Source organism: Cornus florida, unplaced genomic scaffold, assembly GCF_030987335.1.
Source record: "Cornus florida cultivar Cherokee Brave unplaced genomic scaffold, ASM3098733v1 CherokeeBrave_3.0.0_Hap2_Chr09, whole genome shotgun sequence".
NCBI classification, from domain to species: domain Eukaryota; kingdom Viridiplantae; phylum Streptophyta; class Magnoliopsida; order Cornales; family Cornaceae; genus Cornus; species Cornus florida.
The window spans coordinates 18,019,253-18,035,036 of record NW_026775579.1 but is presented as its reverse complement, the minus strand read 5'-3'; positions in this window follow the sequence as shown (position 1 = coordinate 18,035,036).

Below are 15,784 nucleotides of genomic sequence, written 5' to 3'. Positions count from 1 at the left end.
TTAACTTTAGTGAAAGTTTAATTCACATGGTCGTAAATTGAATGAAATAAACTTGTAATGTGATATTATATTAGTCCTTGGCATGTTTTCCAACATAGGTTAATTTGAGAGTATTTGGTTAAGTTTGAAAATCTAGAGATTTTAATTAAAAGAATTAATTAAAATCTATTTTGTGGTCCCATTAGCTTAATTAAGGTTTTAACTTGATGTTTGTACTAGCTATGACTTGTTTTAGAACCTTGGGATTTAAATTGACATGATTTAATTAAAGTTCTACTTTGTTGTTGTAACAACCTAATTGAGTTTTAGAATGAATATAGGTGATGACCTTGCCATGCCCTTTAACATGTATTAAATTGAGGTTAATTGAAATTGAATCGGAAATCTAGAGAATTTAATTGTGTTTATCTATTTAAATTCTATCAATTTGCTCCATGATTTAGTTGTGTTTTAGAAGTGGTTTCTATATTCAAATCCTGGACTTTGACTTGTTGTATATTCATTTGGTTATGTTTTGAACATTGGATAACATAGTTGCTATGTTTGTATTCATGAGAATATATTTTCCTTATTGAATATATTGTTACCTTGTATAATGATTTGCACACTTCGTGTTTAACATCTTTTATGCATAGCGTGTAACGAATCGCACACTGAAGATTCGACATTCATCATATCATATTAGTTGTGGATTTAGAGCATGTATTGTATAGGTTTCCAAATTTGGTTGTGCTTAGTAGATAGTTGATTATCTTGCATATTCCTGTTGATATATGCGTTGTTGCACAACTTGTTGATTTTGGAAACTTGGGGATGCCATTGTTTAACTATGGCTAGGACGTGGTTCTAGTACGGGGGATAGTCCCTCTATATATAGTCTAGTGCGCACATAGGGAGGTTACCCATGGGCTAGTAACCCTAAAGTAACTATGTTGTCGGTCTGACCCGGCGTGACGTCCGAGTATCCACTTTGTTTGATTTCACATTTCATTTTCAAGTTGATAAGTAGATGATGTTGTAACTTGTTGTTTCTTAATTGTCGTTCCATTTAAGTTACAGGATGTTAACTTTGTGAAATTGTGCTTTATGCGTTGTATTGAAAGTTCCAATGCTGGTTAAATTACATCAATATTGAAAATCGTGTTTTAACGTTCTAATAAAGCTTATGATTGATCCTATTGATTCATTTATAACTTAGACGTTAGGTGGCATAGCCCAATTCTGTTATTTTCGTGCTTTAGATTTTAATCTGATACCTTTAAGAAATTATATTTTTTTTGCCTTGTATAATATGCTTTTATGTGGTTAGATTTCATTGAAGTTGTAAATCGCGTTTTGATTGTTCAGCATGGCCTAGGATGATTCCTTAGACTAATTCAGAACATAGACGTTAGGTGAGATGATCACTTTAGTTGTTTCTGTATTCGAGATTGCAAGTTAATACCTTTAAGAACCTATATCTTGTTGCTTTGTATAACGTGCTTCTATATTGTTTAAATGGCATAGATGATGTGATTTATGCTAGAAACACTCTAAGGTAGCTTAGGATGCTCCCTGAGTCTCATTTCGATATAGACGTTAGGTGGCATGAACCCGTTTAACATGTTTCACCTTAAGGTGATAAATTTGTAAAATGCTAGGTCGATGCATGTTCTTCTCCTACGAGTAGCTTTATGTTACTCACCCCTACGATACTGGGGCATATTTCAGGTACGAAGACATGGTTCGTGACGCCTAGCATTCCTTGGATTTCGTGTAGCTTTCAAGTTTCTATTTCATGCAAATGTTAGCATAAAATGTCATTTTGTAGACTTATATGTTAAAATATGTATATTTGATTCCATGTATATAATGTGCATTTAAGTACACTCCTTTCAATGTATTTGATATGTATGAGATGAGGCCGGAGGCCAATAACATGTATATTGTATTCTATGCAACTTTTTAACTTCATGAAATGTTATGAAAACCTTGAAAAATCGCAAGTCATTGCTTCACCATGGTTGCATCGGGTGTGGAAATTCCATTTTCATTCTTTTATAGGGTCTTATTAATCTTGTATGAAGTATGGCCAAGGGCCAAACAGTCATTTGATCCCGTTTTGTATTTTTGGATTCCGAGTTTTCATTCCAAGTTCCATTTTTGCCTTTTTGCCCATTGGGGGGTCGGATTTTGTATTGGTGGTATTTTTAAGTCGTGGATCATTGTAGCACGTCCAAATAGGTATGTTACGTTTACGTGCATGGTCGTTTCTGGGCAAAACCTTATCGTTTGTGTTTTGAGCCTCTTGTGAATTCATTCGCACTTTTTTTGCATATTCTGATCTAGGGGTATTATAAACTTTTCACGGTGGTTTTATTTTCTTCTTTCAATATAGTTGAATAGAAAACATGATTTTAGGGTGGGTTTATTTTTCGTGTTTTTTAAGAAAATGTCGTCTTGATATCGGAAATCGCTTACGAAGTTCAGTTCTCAGTTTTCCAAATAGCAGCTTTTTGGAACTCCATGACCAGATTTCATGGAGGGGCATTTCAGGTTGTCTATATTACGTTTTTTTTTAATTCTCTAACGTGTCATGTAGAAAACTCAATTTTGAGGGCGCTTTCTTCTTTATGTTTTTGCAAAAAAATTCATTTAGGCCTCCAAATTCAGCCTCTGTTCTGTCTTTTTTTTTTTGAAGAAAAACACACATAGCAGCTTTTGGGCTACTGGCAACCGTGTGTGCACCCAGCGCACGCGCGGCGTGCATGGGTGTGCGCGTGGGCGCGCATGGGGAGCTATCATGGCCCCCTCGTCGGGCAGCCGCGACGTCAATTCTTCTTTTGGGCTTTTCTCCTTCGTCCGGACTCCGATTCAAGTGAATTTTTTTTTTTTGAACTTGACTAATTTTTCATTGTCTTTCCAACGGTGTGCTCGGTTGCATCCGGTTCTTCCTGGATAATTACCAGTTTATCCTTTTTGGCTTAAGTGCTTGTTTTTTTTCGTCATGCTGTTTCTCCTTCGTCCGGACTCCGAATCATGCGATTCTTGAGTCCATCTTGATTAGTTTTTCGTTGTCCTTCCAGCGGTGTGCTCGGTGGCACCCGAATCTATAATTTTTAGAAATGACTATTTTGCCCCTGGGGGCTTATTTGTCATATTTTCAATCTTTTGCTTCCGCATCAGTTCTTGTTAAGTTGCACGACCTCATGGAAGGTCACTTTGACTTCTTAGAGTCTTGTTTTCTGTTTTCACTTCCGCATTCGGATCTGTTATTGGATCATCCTTGCGGTTCATCACAGGACACGTTGGCCTAAAAACCAGGGTCGTCACACAGTGCTTGATAAAAAGATGAAAGTACATGAAATGCAAGTCCGATTCATAAGTTAACACGAGTTCAATATCAAAGCATGATTAATGCCATGGAAGCATATAAGGAAATTTAATCTACTTAAGGGATTAAATTGTCAAGATTACAAGACAAGTCAAGGATCATGTTAAGGATAAGTTCAATATCAAGTTACATATTCATTTTATACAAGACACGACCATGTGAATCAAGTTCCATACAAAGGAAATAATTAAATACAAGTTTCAAAACTCATCCAATTATTCTCAAATTTATACATGTGAGGAACTTGTCAAGGAAAACATGAATGCTAAGTTAGAAACTTAATCAAGACAAAGGAGCCATTGAATTGATTTTAATTAATCATTTTAATTAAAATCTCTGAGTTTTGAAATTCATCTAAATAATCTCAATTTAATATATGCTATGCAACTTGTCAAGACTTGATTTAGTAGCACAATACAAGTGATTTCCGTGCAATGTACGGAGTATCAAACGTTAATACTAGAAAAATAATAAATGAAAAGTTTCAAAACTTAATCAAATATTCTAGATTTAATATATGTTAAACTATATAGTGTACATATCAAGAATATCAAGTCGGAATTCAAAAGAAGTGAATAGTACACATGGAATAAATAAATAAATTAATAAATTAAATATTCTCTAGATTTTAAAACATCTCCGAATGCTCTCAAATTTACCTATGTTGAAGAGCATGCTAGGGCCTAATATAATATGACATCACATATTAATTTAAAGCTAGATAAGGCCACATGAATTAATCTTTCACTTAAGATAAATATTAAATGAAAACTTCATTACTTATCCAAATGCTTTTAATTTAATATATGTCAATGATCATGTCAAGGGGTAATATTCTATCATGCCACATGTTAAAACCAAACTATGGACAACCGGGAAAATCAAATCTCATTCTAGAAAAATAATAAATAAAATTCTTAGATTTGATACAAGAACATGAAATTGAGTTGTATAAGTATCAATAGCATGCTATATAACAAGAAAATAAATTATAACACCCCCTACCTTGATTTGAGATGAAAATCTCAAAGGCCCACCGAAATAAAAGTGCTCCGAATCCGATGATACCAAAGGGATTTGTCGGGGACAACACGATGAACAAGAATCCCCAAGAAGCCCAATGAAAATCACAACTTGACTTCAAACCCAAACTCAAAATTTGGCCAAAAATGGGTTCTAATAAGGGTGAAAGGTAGAGCACGTCGAGGGGAACAATAAACGTGAAGGCCGAAGACTTTTCACATAGGAAATCAAGTGGAGGAGAAGAAGAAAAGGTGGCAGCCCAAGGAGCTCCCACGGTTGCCAGCCAAGAGGGGGAGGAAGATGATCAAAATCTGACTTTTCTTCTTTAAGTTCCCTATTTATAAAAAATCTCAAAAAGTGCCCCGCAAGGGCCCCGCCGGGTCCGGAAAAGTGGATTTTGAGCAGAAGCACTCAAATAGTGGAACTCTTCGAACAAAAAAGATTCAAAATGAGAAAATATGAACAACGGAAGAAACAACGTCGAAAACTGAGTCCCGAGCAGAGAGATATGCCCCAAACAAGTTCGGCGGCAACTTGGGTCAGAAACTCTGAAACTGGAGAAAAATGACCATAATGGAATTCTAAGAGTACAAGACTCGACGAAATGTGAAAATGAAACCTGTACGAGAATCCAGGCTCCAGACGAGGTATTTTTGCAGTAACTTTCGTTAATTGTACAATGGCCCCTCCAAAAAGTGAAAACTGCACTAATGCCCCAGAATGAAAATATCTTCCAAAAATATTTTCTTAGATACCCCTGAAATAAAATATTTTCAAAAGATATTTACAAAAAATACCCCAAGAAAAGAAAAAGATTCTGAAGAACTGTGCATCCATGCCCCTATGGACACCGGGAGTGACCAGAGTACTTTTTTGCAAAGGTAAAGATACATATTTCATGGAAACCACTTCGAATGAAGACACGTGAAGTCAAAAACTAACTCTAAGCATGAAAAGTGAGGTTTTACCAACAAAGTGACAAACGGGGAAAAGACAGAATAGGGAAAAGGACAAAACTAAATAGTGTCCGAAAAGTGAAAATGTGGAAATGACTCGGTCCTCAAAGGAAGTTGTCAATCCAAATGAAAGAGTCTCATAAACCAGTTTCGAGTACTTGAGATGACACTAAACGATGAGAAACAGAACTCAGAAAGGAAAATTAAATGGAAAAAATTTATCCTTAAAATTTCAGGAAAAAGGAAAAGAAGGAAAATGACTGGGTCATTACAACCTACCCTCCTTAAAGGAATTTCATCCCCAAAATTCAAAACATACCCAAAAAGAATAGAACAGGGATTGAACAAAAGGTTAAACCAAGGACAGCTCATAAATCATCGAAGAACAACCCTAGAAATCTCAAGATCAACTGAAGGAACGCGAAACCATGGACTGAGACAACACTTCCCACGAATCGGCACGTTAACTTAATGTCAACCACCGAGAGAATCCCAAGACAACAAAACGTTGAAACACGATAAAGGAAGAGAGTGACAAGGCAGTACGAATAGCGACCAGAACTCGCCCACACTTACTCGTCAGTAAGGTAGTGTGACAGTGTAAGGCACTAGTTCATAACATGCCCCAACCAGGTCAACTTAGAAAACCTATCGATACGGATGACATCAACGTCGAAAATGACCATTACCAAAAGCACTAAGAGAACCAGGCATCTACGAGAGTTGGGGTAGCTAATCCCAAAACTCTGACAACAATGTCATAGGCACCGCTACGCTTAAGGCCTTGGATTTAGAAGCCACGAAGGAAAAGGAAATGAAATGGTACCTCCCTGGCGCACGTCTCATTCCACCAAACAATGACTGCGATTCTACGCTCATATGAGCCTTACTCGCATCAACCGTCAGACTAAGGTCTCGAAACACCCAACCAAGAAAATAGACAAGAAGGTTTCTGACATGGGTCCTTACAGAATGAACTTTTCCTATCCAAGGAAGAAACACATAAAACAAGAATGCACCCAAGAGATGCGACAGATCCTAAGAGACAACGTCAAAACCAGACATAAAAGTAAACAGCTAGCATGCAACATAGCAATGGACTATCTACTCAAGGTGCCACATAAGCAAACAGACATGTTATCAAATCAAAACATGTTATCAAGAAGCATGTATGTACATGGTACGACAATACACGTGAATGAAAAGTGTAAGCTATGCCGACACAAGTCATATGCGGTCATGCTAACATAAGCACGCAGATATGATATCAGGAAGCATATATATACAAAAAGCATGCTTAACAAGTAACAGATGTCTCAAAACACCTGAGCATGTGAACATGTTATCATACAAGACATGTTTTCAAAAAGCATTTAAACACGTAGAGTATGGCGACACAAACATGATATGCACCTAAAACCCGTCGTCTAAGGTATTCGAACCCGGACACTCTGATACCAAATAGAATTGTGATCCTTGAAGGAATTAGGCAATCCCCCCACGAAATCTATAGAAATGCTCTTTCATTTCCACTCCGGTATCGGTAGTGGTTGAAAAGTTCCTGGCAGCCGCTAATGATCAATCTTGACCATCTGATAAGTACTACATCGGGAGACAAAAATAGCAACGTCCCTCTTCATACCTACCCACCAGAATTGCCACTTCATATCCTGATACATCTTATCCCCTCCTGGATGAATAGAGAACTCAGAATAATGAGTCTCTGTCATTACATCCTTCCTTAAATCATCAGCAGAAGGTACCACCAAACAGCCCTTGTACCTCAAACCTCCATCAGTCCCAACATAGTAAAATGGAACCTCTCCGGAAGCTATCTCTACAACTTTGTCAATACACTGCTAATCCGTGAGTTGTGCCCTCAAAACCTTGTGAATGATAGAAGGTGTAACTACTATGCAAGCTATGAAAGCATCCGACAACTCATCCACCTTCTTTAAAGCATTCCACTTAGTGGTGAATAAAGCAGAAAAACTACCAACAGGTCGGCGACTGAGTGCATCTGCCACCACATTTGTTTTCCCTGGATGGTACTATATAGAGAAGTGATAGTCCTTTACAAACTCCAACCATCTGCGCTGTCTCATATTCAGCCCCCGCTGAGTGAACATAGAGTTTCAAAACTTATCCGATTATTCTCAAATTGATACATGTGAATCAACTTGTCAAGAAAATCATGAATACAAGGTTAGAAACTTAATTAAGCTCATGGAAACATTGAATGGATTTTAATTAATTCATTTAATTAAAATCTTTTGATTTTGATATTCATCCAAATGATCTTAAATTAATATATGTTATGTAACATGTCAAAACTTGATTTACTAGCACGATACAATTGATTTCCATGTAATGTACGGCCATGAGTATTAAACTTTAATACTAGAAAAGTACTAATTGAAAGGTTTCAAAACATAATCAAATATTCTAGATTTAATATATGTGAAACTATATGCCATGCGCATCAAGAATTTCAAGTCGGAATTTCAATGGAGTGAATAGTACACTCGGAGCAGTTTAATTAATCTAATTAATTAAATATTACTAGATTTCAAAACTTCTCCGATTACTCTCAAATTAATCTATGTTGAAGAGCATGCTAAGGCCTAATATAATATGCTATCACATGTTGATTTAAAGCTAGATAAGGCCACATGATTTAATATTTTATTCAAGATAAATATTAAATAAAATCTTCATTACTTGTCCAAATAATCTAGATTTAATATATGTCAATCTACATATCAAGGGGTAATATTCTATCATGCCACATGATTAAACAAAGCTATGGACAACCGGGAAAATTAAATCCTTCACAAGAAAAATAAATAATAAAATCTCTAGATTTTGAGATTCAAGCATGCAATCAAGTTGTATAACCATCACAAGCATGTAATATAGCAAGAAAGTAAATTATAACACCGCCTACCTCAATTTGAGATGAAAATCCCAAATCCCCACCGAAAATAAAGTGTCCTAAATCCGCCGAGATCGAAGGGTTTTGTCGGGGACAACACGATCTATATGAATCTCCAAGAAGCCCCATGAAAATCCAAACTTGGCCTCAAACCCAAACTCAAAATTTGGTGAGAAATGGGTTCTAATAAGGGGTAATGGTAGAGCATGACGAGGGGAACAACAAATACCAAGGCCGAAGGATTTTTACCAAGGAAAAGTGGTCCAAAGGAGGAGAGAGAAAGTGACAGCTCAAGGAGCTCCCATGGCTGCCGGCCAAAGAGGAAGAAAAAGGCTGAAAATCTGATTTTTAAGGTTAAGGCAACCTATTTATAGAAATCTCAAAAAGTGCCCCGAAAGGGCCCCGGCGGGTTCGGAAAAGTGGAATTTGAGTAAACGCGCTCAAATGGCAAAACTTCATGAACGAAAAAGATTCAAAACGAAAAAATTTGAACAACGGAGGAAATGACATCAAAAATCGTGTCCTGAGCAGAAAGTTATGCTCCGAACAAGTTCGGCGGCAACCGGATCCAGAAACTCTAAAACTGGAGAAAAATGACCAGAATGGAATTCTAAGAGTCCACGACTCAACAAAATGTGAAAATGAATCCCGTACGAGGATCCAGGCTCCATATGAGACATTTTGCAATAACTTCGTTAATTGCACAATGGCCCCTACAAAAAGGGTTAACTGCGAAACTGCCCTAGAATGAAAATATCTTCCAAAAGATATATTCTTAGATGCCCCTGAAATAAAATATCTTCAAAAGATATTTATGAAAAACACTCCAAGAAATGAAAAAGATTATGAAGAATTGTGCATCCAAGCCCCTATGGACACCGGGAGCAACCTGAGTACTTTCTTGTAAAAGTAAAGATACGTATTTCGAGGAAACCACTCAAGATGAAGGCACGTGAAGTCAAAAACCAACTCCGAGCATGAAAAGTGAGGTTGTGCCAACAATCTAACAAATGGGAAAAAGACAGAATAGGGAAAAGGACGAAAGACGCATAGTGTCCGAAAAGTAAAAATGTGAAAATGACTCGGTCCTCAAAAAGTTGTCAATTCACACGAAAGAGTCTCAGAAACCAATTTTGAGCACTCGTGATGACACTAAGCGACACAAAACAGAGCTCAGAAAAGAAAATTAAACGAAAAAAAAATTCATTCGTAAAATTTCAGGAAAAAGGAAAGGAAGGCAAATGACCGGGTCGTTATAACCTATCCTCCTTAAAGGAATTTCGTCCCCGAAATTAGGAACATACTAGAGAGAACATAATAATGATCGAACAAAAGGTCAAATCAAAGGACAGCTCACAACACACTGAAGGACAAATCCTGAAGTCTAAAGATCAACTGAAGGAACGCGAAACCATGAACTGAGACAACACCTCATACGAATCGGCACGTTAACTCAATGTCAACTATCGAGAGAATCCCAAGACAACGAAACATTGAAACATGATAGAAGAAGAGAGTGACAAGGCAGTACGAACAGTGACCAGAACCCGCCCACACTTACTCGTCAGCAAGGTAGCATGATAGTATAAGGCACTAGTTCGTAACATGCCCCAGAAGGGAACTTTTCGATACAAATGACATCAATGTCAAAAATGATCATTACTAAAGGCACTACAGAAACCAGGCATCTGCGAGAGTTGGGGTAGCTAATCCCAAAACTCTGACAACAATGACACTGGCACCATTATGCTTAAGGCCTTAGATTTAGAAGACACAAAGGAAAAGGAAATGAAACGGTGCCTTCTTGGCCCACGTCTCACTCCACTAGACAAGAACTGCGATTCTGCACTCACATGAGCCTTACTCGCATCGATTGACAGAACAGACAAGAAGGTTCCCTACATGGGTCCTTACGGAATGAATTTCTCCTATCCAAGGAAGAAACTCGTGAAACAAGAAGGCATCCAAGGGATACGACAAATCCTAAGAGACATTGTCAAAACCAGACATAAAAGTAAACAGCTAGCATGCAACATAGCAATGGATTATCTACTCAAGGTGCCACATAAGCAAGCAGACATGTTCTCAAATCAAAACATGTTATCAAGAAGCACATAAGTACATGGTACGACAATACACGTGAATAAAAAATGTAAGGTATGACGACATACGTCGCATACAGTCATGCTAACCTAAGCACGTAGACATGATATCACATTAAGACATGATAGTAACGCAGACCATGTTATCAGGAAGCATATAGACACATAAAGTATGCTTAACAAGTAATAGATGTCCCAAAACACTTGAGCTTGTGAACATGTTATCATACAAGACATGTTTTCAAGAAGCATTTAAACACGTAGAGTATGGAACACAAACATGATATGCACCCAAAACCCGTCGTCCAAGGTATTCGAACCCGGACGCTCTGATACCACCTGTGACGGCCCTGGTTTTTCAAGCCAGTGCGTCCTGTGATGAACCAAAGATTGACCCGATAACAGATCCGAATGCGAAAACGAAAATAGAAAACAAGACTCTAAAAAGTCAAAGTAACCTTCTATGAGGTCGTAGAACTCAATGAGAACTGATGCGGAAGCAAAGATTGAAAATATGACAAAAAAGCCCCTAGGGTCAAAATAGTCATTTCTGAAAATATAAAATCGGGTGCTACCGAGCACACCATTTGAAAGACAGCGAAAAATTAACAAATCTAGACTCAAGAATAACTTGATTCAGAGTCCGGATAAAGAAGATCTGAAACTCCAAAGTTTCATAAAAACCAACTTTCGGGTTTCAAAACAGTGCGGCAAGGGTAATTGACAAGGGGTAAAATGGTCTTTTAAAACAAAACTGGATGCAATTGAGCATACCGATAGATAGACTAGGAAAAATTAATGAATCTAGACTCAAGAGTCACTTGATTGGGAGTCCGGATGAAGAAGATATGAAACGTCAAAGTTTCAAAAAAATCAACTTTTGAGTTTAAAATCAGTGTGGCAAGGGTATTTTACAAGGGGGAAAACAGTCTTTTAAGATAGAATTGGATGCAACCGTGCATACTGTTAGATAGACAAGCAAAAACTAATAAACTTAGACTCAAAAATCACTTGATTTGGAGTTGGATAAAGAAGATATGAAGCCTCAAAGTTTCAAAAAAAAAAAAACTTTCTGGGTTTTAAGCATGTGTAGGGTCTACACAGATTTTCAGACTTTAAATGTGGTTTTGAGGGCTCAAACTACATTTTTTTGGCAAAAAGTTGTGAACAAAACCCCCCCAAAATCATGTTTTCTACATGACCATGTCAAGAGAAGATTTTATTCTCCAAGTGAAATACCCAAAATGCCCCTAAGATCAGAATATTTTCTGAAAAAACCTGAAACACACCAGGTTCCCAGATCTGCGAGTTGTTTTCAGCATCAAAACGATTTGTTTTGCAAAAACACAAATAATAAATCCCCCTCAAAATTGAGTTTTCGACGTGACTTGCGAGAGAATTAAAAAAAACACAATGTAGAATGCCTGAAATGCCCCTCCATGAAATTTGGTCATGGAGGTCCAAAAAGCTGCTAAAAAAAACAAAAAGCTGAATTTTGCGATCGACCATGTGAAGACCGGAATTTATTTCCCGAAGGAAAACCCCAGAATGCCCTAAAATCAGATTATGCAACAAAAGTGCAAAATGAATCCATAGGAGGCTCATTTCACCAAAGGAGAAGGTTTGCCCGAAAATGACCATGCACACAAACGTAACTTACCTATTAGGACGTGCTACAATAGTCCACGGTTAAAAAATACCACCGATGCAAAATTTGACTCCCCCAACGGCCAAAAAGGCAAATATGAACTAGAAATGGGAAATTTGAAAACTAAAATTAGGAAATGGTTTTAAATAACTGTTTGGCCCTTGGCCACAATTCATACAAGATAAATGAGACGGTGCCAGAACACACTTTACACCACCCGATTTGACAATGAACCCTTAAAGGCTCGGTTTCTACTATTTTAGCCTAAAAATGCAATATGTGAACTAAAATGCAAAAATGAAAACTAAATGATGTTTGGCCCTTGGCCACACCTCACATATGACAAATGAATGCTAAAGGATGAATTACATACACAATGCACACACCGGTGCAAAAATGACATATTGAAACCCAAGTTTTCATGCTTTTCTCATTAAAGGCAAAATTCTACATTTTTTAATATACATGGATTACAATGAAAAGAGTGTGCTTATGCACACTTTACACATATGAAATCAAAGAATACAAGTTTGATCAAAATAAACAAAAGTAAACATGATATGCTAACATGTGCATATTCAATGCCATCAAAAAATACTTCAAGACTTCTATCATGTCTAAGAGAGTTGTGTATCCCACAACAAAGCTTCTTTACCTGCAAAACACCCAGTAACTTAGGGTTGAATAAACAAGACTAACAAGTTTATTCGTAGGGGTTGAGCATGCATCGTGTAACGACCCGGTCATTTGCCTTCCTTTCCTTTTTCCTTAAATTTTACGAATGAATTTTTTTCGTTTAATTTTCTTTTCTGAGCTCTGTTTCGTGTTGCTTAGTGTCATCTCAAATGCTCAGAATTGGTTCCTGAGATTCTTTTCCATGGATTGACAACTTCCTTTGAGGACCGAGTCATTTTCACATTTTTCGTTTTTCGACACTATGCGCTATTTCGTCCTTTTCCCTATTCTGTCTTATCTCTGTTTGTCAGTTTTTGGCACAACCTCACTTCTCATGCTCGGAGTTGGTTTTTGACTTCACGTGCCTTCATCTTGAGTGGTTTCTACGAAATACGTATCTTTACTTTTGCAAGAAAGTACTTTGGTTGCTCCCGGTGTCCATAGGGGCATGGATGCAAAGTTCTTTGAAATTATTTTCTTTTCTTGGGGTATTTTTTGTAAATATCTTTTGAAGATATTTTATTTTAGGGGGTTTTAAGAAAATATTTTTGGAAGATATTTTCATTCTGGGCCATAAGTGCAGTTTTCACTTTTTGGAGGGGCCATTGTGCAATTAATGAAAGTTATTGCAAAATGTCTTATTTTGAGCCTGGATTCTCGTACAGGATTCATTTTCACATTTTGTCGAGTTGTGTGCTCTTGGAATTTCCTCCTGGTCGATGTTTTCCAGTTTCAGGGTTTCTGGCCCCGGTTTTCGCCAAACTTGTTTTGGGCATAACTTTCTACTCGGGACTTGGTTTTTGACGCTGTTTCTTCCGTTGTTCATATTTTATCATTTTGAATCTTTTTCATTCACAAAGTTTTTCCATTTGAGCGCGTCTGCTCAAATTTTACTTTTTCGGACCCGGCGGGGCCCGTTCGGGGCACTTTTTGAGATTTCTATAAAAGGGGGGTGAGATATTTCATTTTTCATCTTCTCCCCTCTTCATGCACGACCTGGAGCTCCCATGGCAGCCCAAGGGGTGCTGCCATCTTCTCTCTCCTCTTTTGGTTCACTTTTCCTTGATGGAAAGTCTTCGGCCTTAACGTTTGTTGTTCCCTTCGCCGTGCTCTACCTTTCCCCCTTATTAGAATTCAGTTTTGACCATTTCTTGAGTTTGATTTTGAGGTCAAGTTATGATTTTGATGGGGCTTTCATGGGGGTTATGTTCACGATATTGTCCCCGACAAAACCTAGTAGTTTCGTCGGATTCGGAGCCGTTCCATTTTGATGGCATTTGAGATTTTCATCTCAAATTGAGGTAGGGGATGTTCTAGGTTTAAATTCTTGTTATATAGCATGCTTGTGATGCTTATAATACTTGTTTGCATGATTAAATATAAAATCTAGAGATTTAATTATTTATTTTTCTTGTACGGGATCTAATTTTCTCGGTTGCTCATGACTTGGTTTAAACATGTAGCGTGATTTTATATTGCCCCTTGATATGCTCATTGTCGTGTATTAAAATTGGAACATTTGAATAAGTATTAAAGATTTTATTTAATATTTATCTTAGGTGAAAGATTAATTCACATGGTCTTAACTAGCTTGAAATTAATGTGTTAGCATATTATATTAGGCCTTAGCATGCTCTTCAACATAGTTGAATTTGAAAGTAATTGGAGGTGTTTTGAAAATTAGTAATTATTAATTAATTTGATTATTTAATTTGTCCCGAGTGCACTATTCACTCTATTTAAATTCCGACTTGATATTCTTGATATACATGCCATATAGCTTCACATATATTTGATTTAGAATATTTGGTTAGGTTTTGAAACCTTTTATTTAATTAAATTCCATGTTTAAGATTTAATGCTCATGGTGATATACAACTTGGAATTGTATTGTGGCATGCTAGAAAATTAAGTTTTGGTATGGTTGTTCACATGTATTAAATTGGGATTTATTGCATGAGAATTGCAACTTTTGTATTATATTTAACTTTAGTGAAAGTTTAATTCACATGGTCTTAAATTGAATGAAATAAGCTTGTAATGTGATATTACATTAGTCCTTGGCATGTTCTCTAAGATATGTTAAATTGAGAGCATTTGGTTAAGTTTGAAAATCTAGAGATTTTAATTAAAAGAATTAACTAAAATCTATTTTGTGGTCCCATTAGCTTAATTAAGATTTTAACTTGATATTTGTAATGGCCATGACTTGTTTACTAGTATATATTAATTGTGGACCATTTGAAGTTGTTTTAGAACCTTGGTAATTCAATTAGCATGATTTAATTAAAGTTCTACTTTGTTGTTCCAACAACCTAATTGAGTTTTAGAATGGATATAGGTGATGACCATGCTATGTCCTTTAACATGTATTAAATTAAGGTTATTTGGAATTGAATCAAAATCTAGAGAATTTAATTGTGTTTATCTATTTAAATTCTATCAATTTGCTCCATGATCTAGTTGTGTTTTAGAAGTGGTTTCTATATTCAAATCATGAACTTAGACTTGTTGTATATTCATTTGGTTATGTTTTGAATATTGGATAACATAGTTGCTATGTTTATACTCATGAGAATATGTTTTCCTTATTGAATATATTGTTGCCTTGTGTAATGATTTGCACATTTCGTATTTAACATCATTCATGCATAGCGTGTAACAAATCGCACACTGAAGATTCGACATTCATCACATCATATTAGTTGTGGACTTTGAACATATATTGTATAGGCTTCCAAATTTGGTTGTGCTTGGTAGATAGTTGATTATCTTGCATATTCCTATTGATATATGCGTTGTTGCACAACTTGTTGATTTTGGAAACTTGGGGATGTCGTTGTTTGACTATGGCTAGGATGTGGTTCTAGTACGGGGGATAGTCCCTCTATATGGTCTAGTGCACACATAGGGAGGTTACCCATGGGCTAGTAACCCTAAAGTAACTATGTTGTCGGTCTGATCCGGCGTGACGTCCGAGTATCCATTTTGTTTGATTTCGCATTTCATTTTCAAGTTGATAACTAGATGATGTTGTAACTTGTTGTTTCTTATTTGTCGTTCCATTTTAAG